This window comes from Arachis ipaensis, chromosome B6 (genome assembly GCF_059453495.1).
Source record: "Arachis ipaensis isolate K30076 ecotype BB chromosome B6, ASM5945349v1, whole genome shotgun sequence".
In the NCBI taxonomy this organism is placed as follows: Eukaryota; Viridiplantae; Streptophyta; class Magnoliopsida; order Fabales; family Fabaceae; genus Arachis; species Arachis ipaensis.
The window spans coordinates 37,382,546-37,387,920 of NC_142441.1; the positions used below are offsets into that span (position 1 = coordinate 37,382,546).

A 5,375-nucleotide genomic window follows, 5' to 3' on the forward strand; every position below is an offset into this window, starting at 1 on the left:
TCTTGAGATCCGGAAAGTCTAAACCTTGTCTGTGGTATTCCGAGTAGGATCTGGGAAGGGATGGCTGTGACGAGCTTCAAACTCGTGAGTGCTGGGCGTAGTGACAGACGCAAAATGATAGTAAATCCTATTCTAGTATGATCGAGAACCGACAGATGATTAGCCATGAAGTGACAGCGCATTGGACCATTTTCATAGAGAGGATGGGATGTAGCCATTGACAACGGTGATGCCCTACATAAAGCTTACCATGGAAAGGAGTAGGAATGGTTGGATGAAGACAGCAGGAAAGCAGAGGTTCAAAGGAACGAAAGCATCTCTATACGCTTATCTGAAATTCTCACTAATGAATTACATAAGTATCTCTATCCTAGTTTATGTTTTATTTATCTTTTAATTATTAAACTATATATCCATTTGAATCCGCCTGACTGAGATTTACAAGGTGACCATAGCTTGCTTCAAGCCGACAATCTCTGTGGGATCGACCCTTACTCACGTAAGGTTTATTACTTGGACGACCCAGTGCACTTGCTGGTCAGTTGTGCAAAGTTGTGACAAAGAATTAAGATTATGAACGTGCGTATAAAGTTTTCAGCGCCATTACCATGGAATGGAACCGTCACGATTTCTGCACACCAAGTTTTTGGCGCCGTTGCCGTGGATTGTTCGAGTTTGGACAACTGACGGTTCATCTTGTTGCTCAGATTAGGTAATTTTATTTTAATTTTAAGCTTTTTATTTCTTATTTTCAAAAAAAAATACAAAAAAATATTTTCTTCTTTTTCGTTTTTTCCAATTAATTTTCGAAAAAAATTAAAAAAAAAGTTTAATAAAATAATAAAACCAAAAATATTTTGTGTTTCTTTTTTGAGTCTAGAGTCAAGTTTTAAGTTTGGTGTCAATTGCATCTTTTTAATTTTCTAAAAATTATTTTCGAAAATTCATGCATTGCATTCTTCATGATCTTCAAGTTGTTCTTGGCCAGTCTTCTTGTTTGATCTTCATATTTTCTTGTTTTGTGTCTTTTCTTGTTTTTCACATGCATTTTCAATTTGTTAGTGTCTAAAATTTGATAATTTTTAAGTTTGGTGTCTTGCATGTTTTCTTTTCTTGAAAATTTTTCAAAAATAAGTTCTTGGTGTTCATCTTGACATTCAAAGTGTTCTTGGTGTTCATCTTTGCATTCAAAGTGTTCTTGCATATTTTTCTTGTTTTGATTCATAATTTTCATGTTTTGAGTCTTTTTGATGTTTTTCTCTTTCATCATTAAAAATTCAAAAATAAAAAAAAAATATCTTTCCCTTTTTCTTCTCATCAAATTCAAAAATTTGAGTTGACTTTTTTCAAAAAATTTTAAAATCAAGTTGTTTCTTATGAGTCAAATCAAATTTTCAATTTAAAAATTCTATCTTTTTCAAATCTTTTTCAAAAATAAAATCTTTCTCATTTTTCTTTCATAATTTTCGAAATTTTCAAAATTAATTTTCAAAAATCTTTTTCATAATTTTCAAAAATCTTATTAGTATTTAATGTGATTGATTCTAAAATTTTAAGCTTGTTACTTGCCTAGTAAGAAAGGTTCAATCTTTAAAATTTTAAATCATATCTTTTAGTTTCTTGTTAGTCAAGTAATCAATTTTGATTTCAAAATCAAATCTTTTTAAATTTCTTTTTCAAATCTTTTTCAAAATAAGTTTCAATCATATCTTTTCAAAATCAATTTCAAAATCTTTTCTAACTTCTTTTCTAACCTCTTATCTTTTCAAAAATTGATTTTCAAATCTTTTTCAAACTAATCCTATCTTTTTGTTTGATTCTTATCTTTTTCAAAACTAGCTAACTAATTCTCTCTCTAATTTTCGAAAATCCCTTCCCTCTTTTTTAAAAAAAAATTCCTTTTTAATTTAAAAATTTAATTTAATTTGATTTCAATTTTAATTTTCAAAATTTAACTTTAAATTTTAATTTTAATTTAATTAATTTTCGAAATTCTCTCTCTCTCATCTCCTTCTATTTATTTATTTATTTATTTATTTACTAACACTTCTCTTCATCTTAAAATTCGAACCCTCTCTTCCTCTTGGTGTTCGAATTTCTCTTCTTTTATTCTTATCTTCTTCTACTCACATAAAGGAATCTCTATACTGTGACATAGAGAATTCCAAATTTTCTTTTCTGTTTTCTTCTTTTTCATATGAGCAGGAACAAGGATAAGAACATTCTTGTTGAGGCTGATCCTGAACCTGAAAGGACTCTGAAGAGGAAGCTAAGGAAAGCTAAAGCACAACTCTCTGGAGAAAATCTGACTGAAAATTTCGAAAAAGAAGGAGCCATGGCCGAAAATAATAATAATGCAAGGAAGATGCTTGGTGACTTTACTGCACCTAATTCCAATTTACATGGAAGAAGCATCTCAATCCCTGCCATTGGAGCAAACAATTTTGAGCTTAAACCTCAATTAGTTTCTCTGATGCAACAGAACTGCAAGTTTCATGGACTTCCATCTGAAGATCCTTTTCAGTTCTTAACTGAATTCTTGCAGATCTGTGATACTGTTCAGACCAATAGGGTTGATCCCGAGGTCTACAGGCTTATGCTTTTCCCGTTTGCTATAAGAGACAGAGCTAGAGTATGGTTGGACTCTCAACCTAAAGACAGCCTGAACTCTTGGGATAAGTTGGTCACGGCTTTCTTAGCCAAGTTCTTTCCTCCTCAAAAGCTTAGCAAGCTTAGAGTGGATGTTCAAAGCTTCAGACAAAAGGAAGGTGAATCCCTCTATGAAGCTTGAGAGAGATACAAGGAACTGACCAAAAAGTGTCCTTCTAACATGCTTTCAGAATAGACCATGCTGGATATATTCTATGATGGTCTGTCTGAGTTATCAAAGATGTCACTAGACCATTCTGCAGGTGGATCCATCCACCTAAAGAAAATTCCTGCAGAAGCTCAAGAACTCATTGACATGGTTGCAAATAACCAGTTTATGTACACTTCTGAAAGGAATCCTGTGAGTAATGGGACGCCTATGAGGAAGGGAGTTCTTGAAATTCATATTCTGAATGCCATATTGGCTCAGAATAAAATATTGACTCAGTAAGTCAATATGATCTCTCAGAGTCTGAATGGATTGAAGGAATCATCCAACAGTACTAAAGAGGCCTCTTCTGAAGAAGAAGCTTATGATCCTGAGAACCCTGCAATAGCAGAGGTGAATTACATGGGTGAACCCTATGGAAATACCTATAATCCCTCATGGAGAAATCATCCAAATTTCTCATGGAAGGATCAACAAAAGCCTCAACAAGGCTTTAACAATGGTGGAAGAAACAGGTTTAGCAATAGCAAACCTTTTCCATCATCCACTCAGCAACAGACAGAGAATTCTGAGCAGAATCCATCTAGCTTAGCAAATATACTCTCTGATCTATCTAAGGCCACTGTAAGTTTCATGAATGAAACAAGGTCCTCCATTAGAAATTTGGAGGCACAAGTGGGCCAGCTGAGTAAAAGAGTCACTGAAACTCCTCCTAGTACTCTCCCAAGCAATACAGAAGAAAATCCAAAGAGAGAGTGCAAGGCCATTGATTTAACCATCATGGCCGAACCTACAAGGGAGGGAGAGGACGTGAATCCCAGTGAGGAAGACCTCTTGGGACGTCCAGTAATCAACAAGGAGTTTTTCTCTGAGGAACCAAAGGAATCTGAGACTCATCTAGAGACCATAGAGATTCTATTGAACCTCTTTATGCCATTCATGAGCTCTGATGAGTATTCTTCTTCTGAAGAGAATAAAGATGTTACTGAAGAGCAATTTGCCAAGTACCCTTGGTGCAATCATGAAGCTAAATGCCAAATTATTTGGTAATGAGACTTGGGAAGATGAACCTCCCTTGCTCATCAATGAACTAAGTGATCTGGATCAACTGAGATTGCCTCAGAAGAAACAGGATCCTGGAAAGTTCTTAATACCTTGTACCATAGGCACCATGACCTTTGAGAAGGCTCTATGTGACCTTGGATCAGGGATAAACCTCATGCCACTCTCTGTAATGGAGAAACTGGGAATCTTTGAGGTGCAAACTGCCAGAATCTCATTAGAGATGGCAGACAACTCCAGAAAACAGGCTTATGGACAAGTAGATGACGTGTTAGTAAAGGTTGAAGGCCTTTACATCCCTGCTAGTTTCATAATCCTAGACACTAGGAAGGAGGAGGATGAATCCATCATCCTTGGAAGACCCTTCCTAGCCACAGCAAGAGCTGTGATTGATGTGGACAGAGGAGAATTGATCCTTCAACTGAATGAGGATAACCTTGTGTTTAAAACTCAAGGATCTCCTTCTGTAACCATGGAGAGGAAGCATGAAAAGCTTCTCTCACTGCAGAGTCAACCAAAGTCCCCACAGTCAAACTCTAAGTTTGGTGTTAGGAGGCCACAACCAAACTCTAAGTTTGGTGTTGAACCCCCACATTCAAACTCTAAGTTTGGTGTAGGGAGGTTCTAACCTTGCTTTGATTATCTGTGAGGCTCCATGAGAGCTCACTGTCAAGCTATTGACATTAAAAAAGTGCTTGTTGGGAGGCAACCCAATGTTATCTAATTATATTTATTTATTTTCCATTGTTATTCTATGTTTTCTTTAGGTTGATGATCATGTGAAGTCATAAAAACTACTAAAAAAAAATCAAAAACAGAGTGAAAAATAGAATGAAAAATAGCACACCCTGGAGGAGAACAGTCTGGCGTTTAAACGCCAGAAATAAGCATCTATCTGACGTTTAACGCCAGAAACAGGCACCAAGCTGGCGTTTAATGCCAGAAACAAGCATCTACCTGGCGTTAAACGCCAGAACAGAGCATGGAAGTGGCGTTTAACGCCAGAAACAGGCAGCAGTCTGGCATTAAATGCCAGGATTGCATGTATAGGGCGTTTTACACGTCTAAAGGGTACAGGGATCAAAAATCCTTGACACCTCATGATCTGTGGACCCCACAGGATCCCCACCTAACCCTATTCTCTCCTCTTCACACCTTTTCATAACTCTCTTCCCCAAATGCCCTTCACCAATCACTTCAATCACTCTTTCCCATCACCCCCTCACCACTCACATCCATCTTCTCTTCACCAAAAACCCCACCTCCCTTCAAATTCAAAATATTTTCCCTCCCAAACCCAACCCTAAATGGCCGAACCCTAAACCCCTCCCCACTTCTATATAAATCCCTCATTCCTTCTTCTATTTCACACAACACAACCCTCTCTTCTTCTACTTGGCCGAAACCTACTCTCTCCCTCTCCTCTATTTCTCTTCTTTTTCTACTTCTTTCTTTCTTCTTTTACTCGGGGACAAGCAAACATTTTAAGTTTGGT

The 5,375-nt window shown here is 36.5% G+C and overlaps 1 non-coding gene across 1 annotated transcript; it reads right to left on the reverse strand.

Moving 5' to 3' along the window:
• Nucleotides 1-2,728: 2,728 nt before the first annotated feature.
• On the reverse strand, nucleotides 2,729-2,836 carry LOC148555166 (small nucleolar RNA R71). Its single transcript, XR_015886443.1, has one exon. It is a non-coding gene; the product is annotated as a small nucleolar RNA R71 (small nucleolar RNA).
• Nucleotides 2,837-5,375: the final 2,539 nt, after the last annotated feature.